Source organism: Bombina bombina, chromosome 3, assembly GCF_027579735.1.
Source record: "Bombina bombina isolate aBomBom1 chromosome 3, aBomBom1.pri, whole genome shotgun sequence".
NCBI lineage: Eukaryota > Metazoa > Chordata > Amphibia > Anura > Bombinatoridae > Bombina > Bombina bombina.
In genome coordinates this window covers 955,553,638-955,574,936 of record NC_069501.1, presented here as the reverse complement: position 1 = coordinate 955,574,936, position 21,299 = coordinate 955,553,638, and the positions used below count along the sequence as shown (strand labels likewise).

Here is a 21,299-nt window from a genome sequence, read left to right as displayed (position 1 = left end):
ATCTTCCTCTTCAGGGAAGAAACATTCGGAATAGCCACTACTGTATTAACAACTTTTATTTCCAGATTAAATACATTTCCTCTTGCGCTTTCCCTGCAGCATGGAAAAAGCAGACAATGCATCAGATATCGCTTATGACATTAGAGAAGCGATGTCTTGTAAGGTAACTTCTGGTGGAGTTTGAGAGGAAGCGCACTGCATGTGTGGGCGATAAAATTTGGGACACTTGAGGAGAAAGTTGTGGCATATATTGAACATTGTCATTAGACTCCTGAACAGCATCCGCCTTAGAAGGATTTGGTTCAGAAAAAAAATTAAAATCTATCCCTATAATTTAAAATTCTCTCAACACATGAGGAACAGAAAGGGATTGGTGGTTCCACATTGGCATCAAAAACATAAGGAACAAGTGACACTTTGCAGGGCCTCTTGGTCCATTCTGACTCACAATAGATGAATTAATCAAATAAAAGTCTTACATTTTTTAATAAAAATTAAAACAGAAAGTACACAAATACTGCAGAACCCCTCTACACCTCAGCTTAACCTTGCTGAAGGTGCCTACCTGCCCTTCTGACATTGGCTACAATCCTATTAAAAGATCCGAAACACAGCTGTAGCGCTGTCCGGTCCTAACACATGAGAAAAAACACTCTGAGGACTGTTATTATAACCCCTCCGTTCCTTCCGATAACAGGAAGTGTAGAGAAGTGGTGCGAAACCAAAATTGGCGCTACACATAGCTCTGCCCATCGTGGGCGTTTCAAAAAGCATTCTTCCGGTCGCCATCTTTACTGTTAAATTTAAGCCACTGGGAGATAATTAACATTCTGCCAAAGCTTCTTTATAACCTTCCTTAGCTTGCAAGACGGCTGCTTAGTCCGTGTGCCATATGCAGCAGTGAAACCACCTCATAGTGAGCCTGTCCCCAGCCCCAGTGATTTAAGCCACCATGTAGTAGTGAAAAACCACCTCATCCTGTCTATCTCCTCAGCCCCAGCCTAAAAAGTGCTGTCGATAATTCCCCTCCTTTTATCTATAGGAGGCTCTATATTCCAGGTAAATAAGTGCTCCACTTCCTCACCTTGCAAATCTGCCAGACAGCAGGGCAGCTCACCAGGTTTGAGAGGTCCTCTCCCTCACATAGTCCTGTGGAGAAAAGATAAAGCCTGAGTAATCTTACTTAGGCTATCAGTATTAGGGCAGCATAAATATATGGGAGGTGCAGTGAGAATTATGTCCCACAAGTTTCCATTGCTCTAAAGCCACCACTGCTCTACTGAAGAGACTGATATGGACTACGGCTACACCCTAGAACAAAGCAGCACAATCTTGTACTACTTAAAAAATAATAAACTCTTGATTGAAAAATCTTTTACTAACACCCAACTTTACCACTTCCTTGCTCTAACGTAGGAAAAGAGAATGACTGGGGTGGGAGGAAAGGGAGCTGATATTTAACAGCTTTGCTGTGGTGCTCTTTACCGCCTCCTGCTGGGCAGGAGTGATATTCCCAACAGTAATTATTGATGATCCGTGGACTCATCGTGTCATTAGAAAGAAAAATAGACTACAGTGATATTAAGCAGTAGTTTAGAAAAACAAAAAATAAGGTTTCAAAGAACCATTGTGACTAAGTGCATTCACGCTTACTGCCTCGTGTTTTTGAAATTTAAACACTGTTACAAATTTTTAAAACATGCAAAAAAAGGTTTAGTACCAGTTATGTGAGAAGAAACAGCAGCTGTTGCTATAAGAAGAACAAATATAAAAAAGAGTCAGGTGTGCACGGTAACAATCCAGCGTTGTGATTGTGACTCATCTTGTTTACTTTTAATTCTCTTTCCAGCTCATTTCTCAACTTCTTGAGAATAACCAGGATTCAGACCTTTTAAATATCATCTTCCTCTCATGATTTACATTCATTTGTGATAGTGAATAATTCATATTAGCAAAATTAGGTTGGAGAAGAAAAAAATTCTTTCCTATGTAATTACTATCTTTATTCACCTCTGTTGTCATTTTTATTACTTTATTTTACACCACTATACTGTATATTAGGTTTTGTATATTAGGTTTTAAACATATTTTGAAAAACAAAAGTGCAGTGGAAGAAAACGATGTTATTAACAAATTTTGGCTCTACTAATAGTAAAATATTATATGCATTGCCCATCTAAACTGACAATATTAACCCCTTAAGCCACAGGACGTACGTACTACATCACACAGGACTTTGCCCAGCGTACTGTTTTGACGTAGTACCTACATTTAAACACTCTGACGCATGCTGCAGTCCCCACTGATCGTTCTCTCTTTACCATATGAAGACAGATGGCCTTCAGACACATACAGGGAGTGCAGAATTATTAGGCAAGTTGTATTTTTGAGGATTAATTTTATTATTGAACAACAACCATGTTCTCAATGAACCCAAAAAACTCATTAATATCAAAGCTGAATAGTTTTGGAAGTAGTTTTTAGTTTGTTTTTAGTTATAGCTATTTTAGGGGGATATCTGTGTGTGCAGGTGACTATTACTGTGCATAATTATTAGGCAACTTAACAAAAAACAAATATATACCCATTTCAATTATTTATTTTTACCAGTGAAACCAATATAACATCTCAACATTCACAAATATACATTTCTGACATTCAAAAACAAAACAAAAACAAATCAGTGACCAATATAGCCACCTTTCTTTGCAAGGACACTCAAAAGCCTGCCATCCATGGATTCTGTCAGTGTTTTGATCTGTTCACCATCAACATTGCGTGCAGCAGCAACCACAGCCTCCCAGACACTGTTCAGAGAGGTGTACTGTTTTCCCTCCTTGTAAATCTCACATTTGATGATGGACCACAGGTTCTCAATGGGGTTCAGATCAGGTGAACAAGGAGGCCATGTCATTAGATTTTCTTCTTTTATACCCTTTCTTGCCAGCCACGCTGTGGAGTACTTGGACGCGTGTGATGGAGCATTGTCCTGCATGAAAATCATGTTTTTCTTGAAGGATGCAGACTTCTTCCTGTACCACTGCTTGAAGAAGGTGTCTTCCAGAAACTGGCAGTAGGACTGGGAGTTGAGCTTGACTCCATCCTCAACCCGAAAAGGCCCCACAAGCTCATCTTTGATGATACCAGCCCAAACCAGTACTCCACCTCCACCTTGCTGGCGTCTGAGTCGGACTGGAGCTCTCTGCCCTTCCAGCCACAGGCCCATCCATCTGGCCCATCAAGACTCACTCTCATTTCATCAGTCCATAAAACCTTAGAAAAATCAGTCTTGAGATATTTCTTGGCCCAGTCTTGACGTTTCAGCTTGTGTGTCTTGTTCAGTGGTGGTCATCTTTCAGCCTTTCTTACCTTGGCCATGTCTCCGAGTATTGCACACCTTGTGCTTTTGGGCACTCCAGTGATGTTGCAGCTCGGAAATATGGCCAAACTGGTGGCAAGTGGCATCTTGGCAGCTGCACGCTTGACTTTTCTCAGTTCATGGGCAGTTATTTTGCGCCTTCGTTTTTCCACACGCTTCTTGCGACCCTGTTGACTATTTTGAATGAAACGCTTGATTGTTCGATGATCACGCTTCAGAAGCTTTGCAATTTTAAGAGTGCTGCATCCCTCTGCAAGATATCTCACTATTTTTGACTTTTCTGAGCCTGTCAAGTCCTTCTTTTGACCCATTTTGCCAAAGGAAAGGAAGTTGCCTAATAATTATGCACACCTGATATAGGGTGTTGATGTCATTAGACCACACCCCTTCTCATTACAGAGCTGCACATCACCTAATATGCTTAATTGGTAGTAGGCTTTCGAGCCTATACAGCTTGGAGTAAGACAACATGCATAAAGAGGATGATGTGGTCATAATACTAATTTGCCTAATAATTCTGCACTACCTGTAGTGTCCCTGTCTATATTGGCTTACGGTGATGCCGTAAGTGGTGTGGGAGGGAAGGAGGGAGGTGGTTGGGCGGCACATCACGGAAGGGGAATAAGGGTGTGGTATCCAATACTACGGCAAAAAAATTTAGTGAGGGAGTGGGAGGGATGGGCCCCTACGCTACAGAACAGGGAGGAGAGGGGTACCTATGAACGATCGCTTGGAAGGGGAACCATACAATACAGAAAACATCTATATCAATAAATACATTTAAAAAATAATAAAATTACTATAAACTGGGTACTGGAAAAAAGATGCCAGTACCTAATAAGGCTATTAGTGAGAAGATGGAAGGGTTAGAGAGCTAGGAATCAGCTAGTTGGGAGAGTTGAGGAGGGATCCCAACACTGCAAAATAAAATAAAAATAAATGTTTGTAATAAATAAATTTAAAAAAGCCCCAAACCGCATAATGACAGACTGTGCCAGTGAGTGTGTGTGTGGGGGGGGGGGGCAGAGGGACGAGAGCTGTTTTTGAGGGATCAGTTTGGTGGGAGGTGTCAGGTGTAAGGTGTATACTTACACTATGATAATATTATCTTTGCTAGCTAACTAATTAACCCCTTCAATGATGGGAAAATTAGAAGTGTGGTGCACAGCTGCAATTAGTGGCCTTCTAATTACCAAAAAGCAATAACGAAATGGGCATGATCAATACATTGGGTTGTCTACTAAATATATATGTCCAAAGGACATTCCTTTGGACAGATGAACCCGTGATAACCACCAGAGAAGAGAATCTCTGGTCTCCTGGTCCAGATTTAGCAAAGGGGACAGATCTGAGTAATCCCCGTTCCATTGACTTAGCATGCATAGTTGCAGCGGTCTGAGATGTAGGCGCGCAAATGGCACTATGTCCATTGCCGCAACCATTAAGCCGATCACTTCCATGCACTGAGCTACCGATGGGCTTGGAATGGAGTGAAGGACACGGCAAGCATTGAGAAGTTTTGATAGCCTGGACTCCGTCAGGTAAAACTTCATCTCTACAGAATCTATAAGAGTCCCTAGAAAAGGGACCCTTGTGAGTGGTAACAGAGAACTCTTTTCCACGTTCACTTTCCACCCATGCGACCTCAGAATGCTAGAACTATCTCTGTATGAGACTTTGCATTTTGAAAACTTGACGCTTGAATCAGAATGTCGTCTAGGTATGGAGCCACCGCTATGCCACGTGGTCTTAGTACCGCCAGAAGAGAGCCCAGAACCTTTGTAAAAATTCTCGGGACCGTAGCCAACCCGAAGGGAAGCGCTACAAACTGGTAATGCCTGTCTAGAAAAGCAAACCTTAGGTACCGATAATGATCTTTGTGAATCGGTATGTGAAGGTAGGCATCCTTTAAATCCACTGTGGTCATATATTGACCCTCTTGGATCATGGGTAGGATGGTTCGAATGGTTTCCATCTTGAACGATGGAACCCTTAGGAATTTGTTTAAGATTTTTAAATCTAAGATTGGTCTGAAGGTACCCTCTTTCTTGGGAACCACAAACAGATTTGAATAAAACCCTTGCCCCTGTTCCGTCCGCGGAACCGGGTGGATCACTCCCATCACTAAGAGGTCTTGTACACATTGTAGAAATGCCTCTTTCTTTACTAGGTTTGTTGATAACCTTGACAGATGAAACCTCCCTTGTGGAGGAGAAGTCTTGAAATCCAGAAGGTATCCCTGAGATATAATCTCCAGCGTCCAGGGATCCTGTACATCTCTTGCCCAAGCCTGGGAGAAGAGAGAGAGTCTGCCCCCCACTAGATCCGTCTCCGGAAAGGGGGCCCTGACTTCATGCTGTCTTAGGGGCGGAAGTAGGCTTTCTGGCCTGCTTGCCCTTGTTCCATGACTGGTTGCTTTTCCAACCCTGTCTGTAACGAGCAGTAGTTCCTTCCTGTTTTGGAGCGGAGGAAGTTGATGCTGCTCCTGCCTTGAAATTACGAAAGGCACGAAAATTAGACTGTTTGGCCTTCGATTTGGCCCTGTCCTGAGGAAGGGTGTGGCCCTTACCTCCAGTAATGTCAGCAATAATTTCCTTCAAGCCGGGCCCGAATAAGGTCTGCCCTTTGAAAGGAATGTTTAGCAATTTAGACTTAGAAGTTACATCTGCTGACCAGGATTTAAGCCAAAGCGCTCTGCGCGCCTGTATGGCGAATCCGGAATTTTTAGCCGTAAGTTTGGTTAAATGCACTACGGCATCCAAAACAAACGCATTAGCCAGCTTAAGGGTTCTAATCTTGCTCAGAGACTCATCCAATGGTGCTGTGCGAATCGCGTCTTCCAGAGACTCAAACCAGAATGCCGCTGCAGCAGTGACTGCCGCAATGCATGCAAGAGGCTGTAATATAAAACCTTGTTGAATAAACATTTTCTTAAGATAACCCTCTAATTTTTTATCCATTGGATCTGAGAAAGCACAGCTATCCTCTACCGGGATAGTGGTACGCTTGGCTAAAGTAGAAACTGCCCCCTCCACCTTAGGGACCGTCTGCCATAAGTCTCGTGTGGTGGCGTCTATAGGGAACATTTTTCTAAATATCGGAGGAGGGGAAAAAGGCACACCAGGTCTATCCCACTCCTTACTAATAATCTCTGTAAGCCTCTTTGGTATAGGAAAAACGTCAGTACACACCGGCACCGCGTAGTATTTATCCAGCCTACATAATTTCTCTGGGATTGCCACCGTGTCACAATCATTCAGAGCCGCTAACACCTCCCCTAGCAACACGCGGAGGTTCTCAAGTTTAAATTTAAAATTTAAAAATTTCTGAATGAAGCTCTCCGTCCTCATGTTCTGCAAATTGTGACGCAGTATCAGACATGGCTCTCGTGTCATCGGCGCGCTCTGTCCTTAACCCAGAACTGTCGCGCTTGCCTCTTAACTCTGGCATATTGTATAACACTTCTTTCATAACATTAGCCATATCATGTAAAGTGATTTGTAAGGGCCTTGATGTACTTGGCACCTCAATCTCACGCACCTCCCGAGCGGGAGACGAAGGTACTGACACGTGAGGAGAGTTAGACGGCATAACTGTCCCCTCGTTGTCTGGTGATAATTTTTTAAGCGGTACAGATTGATTTTTCAAAGTAACATCAATACAATTGGTACACATATTTCTATTGGGCTCCACAACAGCTTTTAAACATAATGAACAAACAGATTCCTCTGTATCAGACATGTTCAAACAGACTAGCAATGAAACTAGCAAGCTTGGAAAATACTTTCAATAAGTTTGCAAGCAATATAAAAAACGCTGCAGCGCTTTTTTTAAAAAACACAGTTGAGTAACTAAAGAATAATTCAGTTATAGTCAACAATTCTTTAAATGTATTAATTAGCAGAGGAGATTGCACCCATTAGCAACCGGATGATTAACCCCTCAGTACCCAAAAAAACGGATATCAAATTAATATAAAACGTTTTTATCACAGTCTAACACACTGTCACAGGTCTGCTGTGACTGATTACCTCCCTCAAAAAACGAATTTTGAAGACCCCTGAGCTCTCTAGAGACGTCCTGGATCAAGGAGGAAGAAGCAGGAAGACTGTGCTAGAATTTTAACTGCGCAACAAGGCGCTAAAAAGAGGCCCCTCCCGCTCATTTACAACAGTGGGAGACCTGATATAACGGTTTCTATGTAGAAATATACGTTAGCCATGTGGAAAAAAATTCATGCCCAAAGGATTTATCACCAAGTACCTCACAAAACGAATAACATGCCAGTAAACGTTTTGAAAATAAACTTCTTTAAATGTCATGCAAAGTTATTACTAAGCCTGCAACCAGTCGCTACCACTGCAGATAAGGCTTAGCATTATGTCAGTATTCACAGTATTTTCACAGTCAAATTCTAGTCCCTAGAAAATAACTCTATTGTGCATACATTTATCAGCCTGATACCAGTCACTACTACTGCATTTAAGGCTGTACTTACATCATACGGGTAACAGCAGTATTTTCTTAGTCAATTCCATTCCCAGAAAATATTATACTGCACATACCTCATTTGCGGTGGACCCCGCATGCTATTCCCATGTTCTGAAGTTACCCCACTCCCCAGAATGTCGAGAACAGCCAGTGGATCTTAGTTACGCCTGCTAAGATCATCGAAAACGCAGACAGTTTCTTCTTCCAAATACTGCCTGAGATAGAAAAAAAAAGCACACTCTGGTGCCATTTAAAATAACAAACTTTTGATTTAAGAATAATTAAGTAAAAAACTCCAACTCCTCCAGCGACCTCCTTCTTTGTTGAGGGTTGCAAGAGAATGACTGGATATGACATGTGAGGGGAGGAGCTATATAGCAGCTCTGCTTGGGTGATCCTCTTGCAACTTCCTGTTGGGGAGGAGAATATATCCCATAAGTAATGGATGACCCGTGGACTGAACACACTTAACAAGAGAAACAGACAATATTCTAGTCGCCTGCAAAGTAGTTTATTAGCCCGCACAACTTGTAAGTTGTGCAACAAACGTTCCTCTTGAAAAGGAGGAATAGGAAAGAGAAAACAACAAACATATCCTGAATAATTCTTCTGTCTGAACAACCTTAGGCAGAAAACCAAACTTGGTACTAAAAATAAAAATTCCTTAACTGCATGAAAACATGAGATAAGGAGAATCACACTGCAAGCTGAGAGTTCAGAAACCCTCCGAGCAGAGAAATAGCCATAAGAATAACATCTAAGGGAAGCGAAGGCTCAACGGAGCTTGCAGAAAAGACCTTAAGAACACTATTTTAATAGAGGCCTGATCCTGACTAAAATCTGGCCACGGATTGAACATCCGGCACGTCTGCCAGGCGTATGAGTAGCATAGTGGATAACGCAGAATCTGACCATTGAGGGTACCGATAGATAACCCCTCTCAAGGCCTTCCAGGAGAAAAGAAAAGATCCTCAGGATCCCGACCTTACTCCAAAAATCCTTTAGACTCACATCAATAAGGATATAAACATCTTATCTTATGGAATATCTTTCAAGGGACCGGCAATGAGCCTGAACCATGGCCTTAATGACCAATTAGAAACTTCACGCTTAACTAAATCAGGCGCTCAATCTCCAAACAGAAGCTTTGGAGAAAAATCTGTGGACAAAGGAAGAGCCCAGAGGTAGAAGGAACCTCCTCAGAGGCAATCTCCAAGTAGAAAGAGATGATCTCTACTAAGTCTGCACCCCAGGACCTGCTGAGTCACGCAGGAGCTGAGAATCACCTATGCTCTCTCCTACCTGATACAAGCAATAACTTGTGGAAGGAGAAAAACGTAGAAAAAACAGGTAAGAAAACCTGAAGACTCAAAACAATCGTCAGAGCCTCTAATCGATCCGCTTGTGGATCCCTGGCCCTGAACCGCACCTCAGAGCTTGAAACCCGCCGAGACGCTCTCAAGTCCAGCTCCGCACCCCCTCCTTTGAGAGTCAGGCTGGAATATACCTTTGGATGGAGCACCCAATCCCGGAAGTAAGTCTGTCTGCTAATGGGCATCCAGCACAGCATCTGGATTTGAACCCATTACACCTTACAATCCATAACTAACAACCAGGCTACATTGGCTGCTTCCGATCCTGATTCACGGTTGTCCCACCTGGAAGGAGGATGGCCTATGATAACCACTGTGGGCTTCCGCCCACTGAACCATCCAAGTCACCTCCTCTATGGCTTAGGGAACTCAGAGCTCCTCTCTGATGGTTGATGCAACCATTAAGGTGACATTGGCTACTGGAAACAAGATAAAGACTACTCAAGACAGGTTTCCAACCCTGAGATGTCTAAAGGTCAGGGAGACAATCTGCTTGTAAACGCTAAGTGGAGATCTGAGCCTGTGGCTCTGTCTTAGCCCTACCATGTAGAGACTCAAAAATTATTTAAAACTCATAGTTGTTCCCCTCCACGTGAATCTTTAGAAAATGCGAAAGATTTATACAATCTGAAGAGAAAACAGAGAGCTACACTGTGTTTATGTTAAGCCACAATCAGTTCTAAAACAAGTCCCAGCCCAGCAGTATGACATCCGCCCTACGCACTTGCCCTAGGATGGATACTCCCACTACGGGAGAGATTAATCTCTTTCTATCCTTTGCGACAGATCGCAAGTCCTCCATCTTATGGAGAATAACTAGGGAATGATGTCCATGGTCTCATAAGACCAATTCCCTTCATAGTCTTCTTTAAATAGGCTTTCCCTGTAGTCAGAGCATTCACTAACAGATCTCTCACTATCCTAACTAGAGCCATTGGAAAGATAAGGTTAACACAACTGCAGCTAAATCCAAAACTTCCAACCTTCTGGTTGCAAAGTGGAAGCTATCTACCGGACCACAAGAACTCCCTGTTGACCGGGCAGAAGAATTAAAACTAGAGTGTTAACTACTCTCTCAAATCCTCTTGTAGAGACAGGAAGGAATAAGTCCTTGATTATCTGACCTCAGATAGAAAGTTCTCCTAATAGAGAATCTATCAAGGTCCTCAATAATTATCATAGACAGGACAAGATAAACCCATCTCCAGAATTAATTCCCAATCATGGGAAAGTATGTTGGGCAAGATCTCCGGAACAGAGAATATGCTCAAATAAAGGAAGACACATGAACCAAATAAGTTCAAGGATGATGAAACTCAGACACTTGACAGAGTTTCAAGAGAGCAATAAAGCCCATCCTTCAGGTCTATGTATGTTATAAACAGACCATCTTGAACTAAAGGAGAAAAGTTAGAAGGGCAATACGTGACTTTAGGTAACCTAGATCCCTTTTCCAGACGGGGACTGGGAATATCACTCCTACACTGCAGATACTCCAAAAGGAGAAACTAAAGTTGGTCGGATCGCCTAAAGAGGAAGGAAAAACTTCCCTTGGTGAAAGAAAGAACAACCTCTCTTCGCAAGGCCGACACCAAACCTTGAAGGAAAAAAACGCCAGAGGCGTGGATCTGGAGGAACATAGGATTGAATCTGCCACTGCAGAAACTATAAGGCCTAAGTGGTATCTACTGACCAAGATCTCAGTCACAGTTCCCATGGCCTATCACAGCAAATCTGGGAGAAGATGCATTGCTCCAAATAATCCTCCAGCTGTTTATTGCGCCTGGCAGCCCATGGATCTGGAAGGAGCAGATATCTCCCATAGAGATCGAAGTATTCTGTGCCATAGCAGCACAGTCCAGTAGGGCATACGGGAAACAGGGAGACAAGTATCCCTAGATATTCCTGTGAAAATATCCGCAGTCCGTCTATAGACACTTTCTCATAAGAAGGAACATAATAGTGGACCTATCCAAGGTTGACAACGACAAGCTTATCAATGCCATTCAAGTAGCTAAAACCTCCTTTAACAGTACACGAGGTGAATAAGCATACATCTGAAGGATAACACTTCAGTATCTGACAAAGGAATTATACCGTCCGCATCCGAGATTCTACCCTTTCTTCTTATCCAACATAGGGGAGAAAGCAGTCTGAAAACCTTACTTGTGGTTTCCCTGTAGGTAAGGGGAAAAAAACAGGTAAAACCACAGATACAGCAGAGGATACCTGAGCTGCAGAATCTGTAGGCAAATATACTCCCCCAGGAGATTGAGAGGAACCACAGGGCACTACATGTGACGCCAGTGAAACTTGGGATGCTAAAGTAGAAGTTGTTCTGAACAGCATCATCCAAGGAGACATTGGGCTCAGAAGTTAAATATATCAACATTTTTGCCACTGATTAGACCATTGCTTAGAAAAAGACAGCAACACCCCTGTCCTGTTAATATATTATAACTGACAGGAAAGGTATGAGTGACAGATGTACGTTGTAATTCAAGTCACCCTAATTACATAGGAACAGTATTTTGTTGGATTAAAAAAAGAAGAAGAAATATGCCCATCAAACAGACTGATGCCCACATAGGCTGAAAGAGCACAACAGACTAAACCCCTTATAGGATGGAACTATATGCTTGAGTTTAATTAAAATAAATTAAAACAGTGGGATCATAAATATAAAATATATTATAGGATAAGGCTAGCTGACTGTGTGTTATTAGCAAATGAAAACGGCAGGAATAAAGCCCTTATTGACTGTACTCTTGTGTTTTCCCTTTTTACATGAACGGATGATGAATGAATCACTAATAAAAAGCATGCAGCAACCCCTGCATTGCATGAGCCTTCCAGAGGAATCACACTATCCGCCCCTCGCTCCATTCTTAAGAAGACAAGGGGGTGTGGCCAACGACCGGCTCAGAAGGAGAGCCAAAAATGGCGATTCCCCACTACAACTAAAGGAAGGAGGCGGAACTCATCAGCACTAACTATGCGAAAAGACAGAGATGAAGTGCGCAGCATAATTATCTTGCGCCTCATCCTGTCATAGCCACCATTGAAGGAAACTGCTCCGGCAGTTCAATAAAGAGAGCGCATGCTCGGTTTAAAAAAAAAAAAAAAACACACAGTGAGGGAAAAAAAACACATAACCCAAAAGGAAGCCCAACACTGCTTCGCTCAGCAAATAAAGAGCGCACCCTTACTTTGTAGGTTGGAAAACCCTCCTAGAATTAGCATTCTCTGTGTAGCAGTATTAAAAACCCTTTTAATCTAGTTATAGGAGCTTAGTCCAAAAAACTTGAGTAACATTGCACTCGGTTTGAAATATCCTACCCCAGGATATATATGTGTCCCAACAATTGCAGTCTATTTTCTGAAGTGCATGTCCCCCATAATTATAGAAGACTGATGCACCTGCATCTCGCTGTCCGGCAGGGGGACAGCCTACCCAGCGTGAGAGGATGTCGCTCCTCACAGAGGCCTGAAGAAAAAAGAAAGACAGAGTAAACATACTCAGGCTTTCTATACCAGGGCAGCATAATGTTAGGAAAACGCAGTGAGGCCCCCCTCAAAAGTTCCCAACTGCTTAAAAGCTACCACAGCCCTCCTGAAGAGACTAACGTGGAGTACAGCTATACCCAATGTGATGGAAGATAAGAGCAATCCTGCCCTGACTTCAAAACAAAAAAATCTTGATAGAAGAAATCTTTAACAGACACCTAATTACTTCACCTCCTCCTTGCACTAGAGGCAAAGAGAATGACTAGGGTTTGTTGGAAGGGAAGTGATACTTAACAGCTTTGCTGTGGTGCTCTTTGCCTCCTCCTGCTGGCCAGGAGTGATATTCTCAACATTAATTGATGATGATCTGTGGACTCACCGTGTCATTAGAAAGAAAAAGACATTTTTCGGTTTTGGTTTTCGGGTTTAGTTTCGGTCCAGTATTTCCATTTTGGTGCATCACTAGTAGGAATTACTGCAGCTGTCCACAGACTATGTGTGCCTACTTTATACTGCACTTTCTTAAATCAAAACTTCAAAATAAACTCACATCATAGCTATTAGTTTTCTTATAGAGAAAAGTCTAGTGCAGTGCTTTCCAAACTGTGTGTCGTTACATATTAGTGTGTCGGCAGCAGTGTGTAGGTGTATCCCTGCTTCAGCACAATTTTTTTTTTTATTTAAATTTTTTAGATTTTTTTGGGGGGGTTTCTGACTCTCCACCTGCCTTCTACGCATATCACATGATTGATACCTAGTGGGTCACAGATTATCTTAACCTATTGGCGCAGCATAGCGGGAACTGAAACTATTCCCATTGGCGGCTTTGATGGCACATTGGCTTCTGACTGCACGTGTAGTCTCCTCAATCGTCTCGTGACTGCATGTGTAGTCAGTGAGTCGGATAGCTGCTTGATGATGAAATGCGAGTGTCTTTATCTTATATTCCACCATATAATGTATTTAGAAACTGTGTGCATCCCATCATCATACATCCCATTAAACTAGTACGTAGCTATTGGTGTTTAACATTTTTTTTTAATTCTTGCACATACATACTGTTACTTGTAAATACATTTTGTTATTATATAATTTATGTATGTGTCCGTATCTCTTAAAACAAGTTAGTTTAACCTCCTGTTTGCTAGTACAACTGAATTACTGTGTCGTGAAATGATGTACAGTAGGTCTAAAACGTGTGTCACCAACATGATAAGTTTGGAAAGCTCTGGTCTAGTGTGATTTCATTGTACCCAGAATCTATAACTGCAGAATAATGAGTGACTACAGAGTAATTAATTACCAATCATAATGAAAATAAATTGTTTTGTAAGCTCAAGTCGTTTCAATCTACGGAAAGGGACAAATTCACACACAGTATATATCATCATTTGATCTGTGCACACAATAAATCATTTGTGAGCATTTAAAGCTGTCATTTTGTTAGCAACATTTTCAATTTCAGAGCACTCTTATGGATTCTGTTTGGGCCATTTAGAGACATTTAAAGAATTGCCTGTACTTGTCTAAGCAATCACTGTGTTGCCTGTGGAGGTGTATCATACTTAAAGGGCCACTGTAAGTAAATATTTTCTATGCCTGTTACTAACTAACTACCCCAAATACGCTTTTTATCAATAGCATTTCATTAACATATCTCTACCGTATATCAGAAATCTTGTCTGCAAATTTAATTGTTTTCCAAACCCACTCTGTGGGTATCCTTTGCTCTGTACCAATCCGTTTACAATACCTAGGTTTCAAAATGGCGCTATAAACACAAAGTTATTGGTTTAAGTATTTTGAACATGCAGTGCTGAAAATAGTGGGCAGGATAACGTGACATCATCGGCGAATAAAAGATATAACTTTTAGAACGTTATGAAACTTCGTTTTGGAGAAAATATAGGTCAGTAGGTTTTAATTAATGTTTATTAACTTTAATATGTTAGTTGTTTAACTTAAAAATTATAACAGAAAGTAATCCTTAATGGGACATGAAACTCAATATTTTTCTCTTTCATGATTCAGACATAACATACAATTTTTTTTTTAAATACAGGTAGCCCTCAATTTACGCCGGGGGTTAGGTTCCAGAAGGAATGGTTGTAAATCGAAACCGTTGTAAATTGAAACCCAGTTTATAATGTAAGTCAATGGGAAGTGAGGGAGATAGGTTCCAGGCCCCTCTCAAAATTGTCATAAGTAACACCTAATACATTTTTTTAAAGCTTTGAAATTAAGACTTTAAATGCTAAACAGCATTATAAACCTAATAAAATAATCACACAACACAGAATATATAATTAAACTAAGTTAAATGAACAAAAACATTTGCTAAACAGCATTATAAACCTAATAAAACAATCACACAACACAGACTTCACTTGCATTTTTCTGCAAACAGTTCTTTCTATGCATTCCAATCTGGACTGATTTATAGACAGGAAGATCTTGTTCCTTTAAAATCTGCTCGATAGCTCAGGTCTGGTTAAACTGATTAATTTCAGCTTGCTTGGCTTTGCTGCAACACAAGCGGACAGCTACACCTACTGGCTATTTTAATAAATGCACTGCTTCTCAATGCTTTTCAATAGCAGTCACATGACTGGAAAAAAAGGTTGTTCTGAAACGGTGTAAATTGAACCGTTGTAAAATGAGGGCCACCTGTATTACAATTTACTTCTACTACCAAATATACTTCGTGTTCATGGTATTCTTTGTTGACGAAAGTGTGTACACGTCTATGGAACTATAGCAGCAGTTTTCGAGCACTAGACTGTAGCAGTATCTGCACAAAATATAACATTGTTTATAGCATTTTTGCAAAACCGCTGCTCTATAATGTTCCAGACACACACTCCTGAGCCGCCTACCTACCTGCTTTTCAACTAAGGATACCAACAAAACAAAGATAATATAATTTATCATTGATACAGTTAATTGTATAGTAGCACACTATCTGAATGATAAAAGAAAAGATGTGTTTCATGTATCTTTACGTTCTGAATATATGTACTTCAGACTCTAAGGGGGAGGAGAAGGGTAGGAAAAGCACAATTATCAGATGTAAATTACAGGAAAAGAGGGCAATAGAAAGAATGAATAAACAATGCATTTTTATTCTGTTTACTTAAACATTTAATAGAGCATTTGATTCTGATTTTGTTTCTTTAGCCCCACACGACACACACAAACTGGTCTTTAAAGACCAGTGACATACCCTGTACGATGTTAGGGGTTTCAAGAGGCTGGAGGTTGGGGGGGATCCTACACATTTGAATATTTTTTTTTCTTTAGTAAAGACAAAACAAAAAAACCTCCCTATTTTAATACTGGCAGACTTTCTGTCAGTACTTAAGATGGCGGGGACAATTGTGGGTTGGGGGAGGGAAGAGAGCCGTTTGGGAGGGATCAGGGGGTGGCATGCATCAGGTGGGAGGCTGATCTCTACACTAAAGCTAAAATTAACCCTTCAAGCTCCCTACAAGCTACCTAATTAACCCCGTCACTGCTGGGCATAATACAAGTGTGGTGAACAGCGGAATTTAGCAGCCTCCTAATTACCAAAAAGCAACGCCAAAGCCACATATGTCTGCTATTTCTGAACAAAGGGGATCCCAGAGAAGCATTTACAACCATTTGTGCCATAATTGCACAAGCTGTTTGAAAATAAATCAGTGAAAAACCCAAAGTTAGTGAAAAAGTGAACTATTTTTTTATTTGATCGTATTTGGCGGTGAAATGGTGGCATGAAATATATCAAAATGGGCCTAGATCAATACTTTGGGCTGTCTACTACACTACCCTAAAGCTAAAATTAACCCTACAAGCTACACAATTAACCCCTTAACTGGTAAGCTTAATACAAATGTGGTGCACAGCGGGATTTAGCGGCCTTCTAATTACCAAAAAGTAATGCCACAGCCATAAATATCTGCTATTTCTGAACAAAGGGGATCCCAGAGAAGCATTTACAACCATTTGTGCCATAATTGCACAAGCTGTTTGTAAATAATTTCAGCAAGAAACCTAAAGTTTGTGAACGATTTTTTTTAATTGATCGCATTTGGCGGTGAAATGGTGGCATGAAATATACCAAAATGGGCCTAGATCAATACTTTAGGTTGTCTACTAAAAAAAAAATATATATATACATCTCAAGGGATATTCAGGGATTCCTGACAGATATCAGTGTTCCAATGTAACTATATCTAATTTTGAAAAAAAACAAAACATGGTTTGGAAATAGCAAAGTGATACTTGTATTTATTGCCCTATAACTTGCAAAAAATGCAAAGATTATGTAAACATTGGGTATTTCTAAACTCAGGACAAAATTTAGAAACTATTTAGCATGGGTGTTTTTTTTTTGTGGTTGTAGATGTGCAACAGATTTTGAGGGTCAAAGTTAGAAAAACTGTTTTTTTCCCATTTTTTCATCATATTTTATAAATTTTTTTATGGTAAATTATAAGATATGATGTCTTTAGCAATTCCATTTAATGGCGAGAAAAACTATATATAGGTAGCCCTCAGTTTACGCTGGGGTTAGGTTCCAGAAGGAACGGTTGTAAATCGAAACAGTTGTAAATTGAAACCCAGTTTAAAATGTAAGTCGATGGGAAGTGAGGGAGTTTGGTTCCAGGCCCCTCTCAAAATTGTTTGTCATAAGTAACACCTAATACATTATTTTTAAAGCTTTGAAATGAAGACTTTAAATGCTAAACAGCATTATAAACCTAATAAAATAATCACACCACATAATATATAATTAAACTAAGTTAAATGAACAAAAACATTTGCTAAACAGAATTATAAACCTAATAAAATAATCACACAACACAGCCTTCACTTGCATTTTTCTGCAAACAGTTCTTACTAGGTATTCCAATCTGGACTGATTTATAGACAGGAAGATATTGTTAATTTGAAATCTGCTCGATAGCTCAGGACTGGTTAAACTGATTAATTTCAACTTGCTTGGCTTTGCTGCAACACAAGCGGACAGCTCCACCTACTGGCTATTTTAATAAATGCACTGCTTCTCAATGCTTTTCAATAGCAGTCACATGACTGGAAAAAAAGGTTGTTATTCTGAAACGGTGTAAATTGAACCGTTGTAAACCGAGGGCCACCTGTAAAATATGTGTGGGTACAGTAAATGAGTAAGAGGAAAATTACAGCTAAACACAATCACCGCAGAAATGTAAAAATAGCCCTGGTCCTTAAGGTAAAGAAATTGAAAAACATAATTTATGCTTACCTGATACATTTATTTCTCTTGTGATGTATCGAGTCCACGGATTCATCCATACTTGTGGGATATTCTCCTTCCCTACAGGAAGTGGCAGAGAGAGCACCCACAGCAGAGCTGTCTATATAGCTCCTCCCTTAGCTCCACCCCCCAGTCATTCGACCAAAGGCTAGGAAGAAAAAGGAGAAACTATAGGATGCAGTGGTGACTGAAGTTTTTTAAAGAAAAATATACTACCCGTCTTAAACAGACAAGGCGGGCCGTGGACTCGATACATCACAAGAGAAAGAAATTTATCAGGTAAGCATAAATTATGTTTTCTCTTGTAAGATGTATCGAGTCCACGGATTCATCCATACTTGTGGGATACCATTACCAAAGCTTTAGGACACGGATGAAGGGAGGGACAAGACAGGTAACTTAAACGGAAGGCACCACTGCTTGTAGAACCTTTCTCCGAAAAATAGCCTCCGAAGAAGCAAAAGTATCGAATTTGTAAAATTTGGAAAAAGTATGAAGCGAAGACCAAGTCGCCGCCTTACAAATCTGTTCAACAGAAGCCTCATTTTTAAAAGATCATGTGGAAGCCACTGCTCTAGTAGAATGAGCAGTAATTCTTTCAGGAAGCTGCTGGCCAGCAGTCTCATAAGCCAAACGGATGATGCTTTTCAACCAAAAGGAAAGTGGTAGCCATAGCCTTTTGACCTTTTCCGTTTACCAGAATAAACAACAAACAATGAAGATGTTTGACAAAAATCTTTAGTTGCTTGTAAGTAGAACTTTAAAACACGAACCACATCAAGATTGTGCAACAGACGTTCCTTCTTTGATGAAGGATTAGGACACAGTGAAGGAACAACAATCTCCTGATTGAAATTCCTATTAGAAACAACCTTAGGAAGAAACCCAGGTTTGGTACGCAAAACCAACTTATCTGAATGGAAAACAAGGTAAGGTGAATCACACTGTAAAGCAGATAACTCAGAAACTCTTCGAGCCAAAGAGATAGCTACTAAAAACAAAACTTTCCAAGATAGAAGCTTAATATCTATGGAATGCATAGGTTCAAACGGAACCCCATGAAGAACTTTAAGAACTAAGTTTAGGCTCCATGGCGGAGCAACAGGTTTAAATACAGGCTTGATCCTAACCAAGGCCTGACTAAAGGCTTGAACGTCTGGGACATCTGCCAGTCGTTTGTCTAAAAGAATAGACAAAGCCGATATTTGTCCTTTTAAGGAACTAGCTGATAATCCCTTCTCCAATCCTTCTTGGAGAAAGGACAATATTCTAGGAATCCTAATCTTACTCCATGAGTAACCTTTGGATTCACACCAATAAAAAACATAATTTATGTAAGAACTTACCTGATAAATTCATTTCTTTCATATTAGCAAGAGTCCATGAGCTAGTGACGTATGGGATATACATTCCTACCAGGAGGGGCAAAGTTTCCCAAACCTCAAAATGTCTATAAATACACCCCTCACCACACCCACAATTCACTTTAACGAATAGCCAAGAAGTGGGGTGATAAGAAAGCAGCGAAAGCATCAAAATAAGGAATTGGAATAATTGTGCTTTATACAAAAAATCATAACCACCACAAAAAAGGGTGGGCCTCATGGACTCTTGCTAATATGAAAGAAATGAATTTATCAGGTAAGTTCTTACATAAAACATAATTTATGTAAGAACTTACCTGATAAATTCATTTCTTTCATATTAGCAAGAGTCCATGAGCTAGTGACGTATGGGATATACATTCCTACCAGGAGGGGCAAAGTTTCCCAAACCTCAAAATGCCTATAAATACACCCCTCACCACACCCACAATTCAGTTTAACGAATAGCCAAGAAGTGGGGTGATAAGAAAAAAAGTGCGAAAGCATATAAAATAAGGAATTGGAATAATTGTGCTTTATACAAAATCATAACCACCACAAAAAAAGGGCGGGCCTCATGGACTCTTGCTAATATGAAAGAAATGAATTTATCAGGTAAGTTCTTACATAAATTATGTTTTCTTTCATGTAATTAGCAAGAGTCCATGAGCTAGTGACGTATGGGATAATGACTACCCAAGAAGTGGATCTTTCCACACAAGAGTCACTAGAGAGGGAGGGATAAAATAAAGACAGCCAATTCCTGCTGAAAAATCCACACCCAAAATAAAGTTTAACGAAAAACATAAGCAGAAGATTCAAACTGAAACCGCTGCCTGAAGTACTTTTCTACCAAAGACTGCTTCAGAAGAAGAAAATACATCAAAATGGTAGAATTTAGTAAAAGTATGCAAAGAGGACCAAGTAGCTGCTTTGCAGATCTGGTCAACCGAAGCTTCATTCCTAAACGCCCAGGAAGTAGAAACTGACCTAGTAGAATGAGCTGTAATTCTCTGAGGCGGAGTTTTACCCGACTCAACATAGGCAAGATGAATTAAAGATTTCAACCAAGATGCCAAAGAAATGGCAGAAGCTTTCTGGCCTTTTCTAGAACCGGAAAAGATAACAAATAGACTAGAAGTCTTACGAAAAGATTTCGTAGCTTCAACATAATATTTCAAAGCTCTAACAACATCTAAAGAATGCAACGATTTCTCCTTAGAATTCTTAGGATTAGGACATAATGAAGGAACCACAATTTCTCTACTAATGTTGTTGGAATTCACAACTTTAGGTAAAAATTCAAAAGAAGTTCGCAACACCGCCTTATCCTGATGAAAAATCAGAAAAGGAGACTCACAAGAAAGAGCAGATAATTCAGAAACTCTTCTGGCAGAAGAGATGGCCAAAAGGAACAAAACTTTCCAAGAAAGTAATTTAATGTCCAATGAATGCATAGGTTCAAACGGAGGAGCTTGAAGAGCTCCCAGAACCAAATTCAAACTCCAAGGAGGAGAAATTGACTTAATGACCGGTTTTATACGAACCAAAGCTTGTACAAAACAATGAATATCAGGAAGAATAGCAATCTTTCTGTGAAAAAGAACAGAAAGAGCAGAGATTTGTCCTTTCAAAGAACTTGCGGACAAACCCTTATCTAAACCATCCTGAAGGAACTGTAAAATTCTCGGTATTCTAAAAGAATGCCAGGAAAAATGATGAGAAAGACACCAAGAAATATAAGTCTTCCAGACTCTATAATATATCTCTCGAGATACAGATTTACGAGCCTGTAACATAGTATTAATCACAGAGTCAGAGAAACCTCTTTGACCAAGAATCAAGCGTTCAATCTCCATACCTTTAAATTTAAGGATTTCAGATCCTGATGGAAAAAAGGACCTTGT

The 21,299-nt window shown here is 40.3% G+C and overlaps 1 protein-coding gene and 1 non-coding gene across 2 annotated transcripts in view; both read right to left on the bottom strand.

The window, feature by feature from the left end:
- The window catches only part of LOC128652564 (general transcription factor IIF subunit 2-like), a 498,914-nt gene that overhangs the window by 304,342 nt on the left and 173,273 nt on the right, over positions 1-21,299 (bottom strand). The gene's annotated exons all lie outside the window — the stretch shown is intronic.
- LOC128655117 (U5 spliceosomal RNA) lies at positions 9,780-9,890 on the bottom strand. The gene has a single exon (XR_008401672.1). It is a non-coding gene; the product is annotated as a U5 spliceosomal RNA (small nuclear RNA).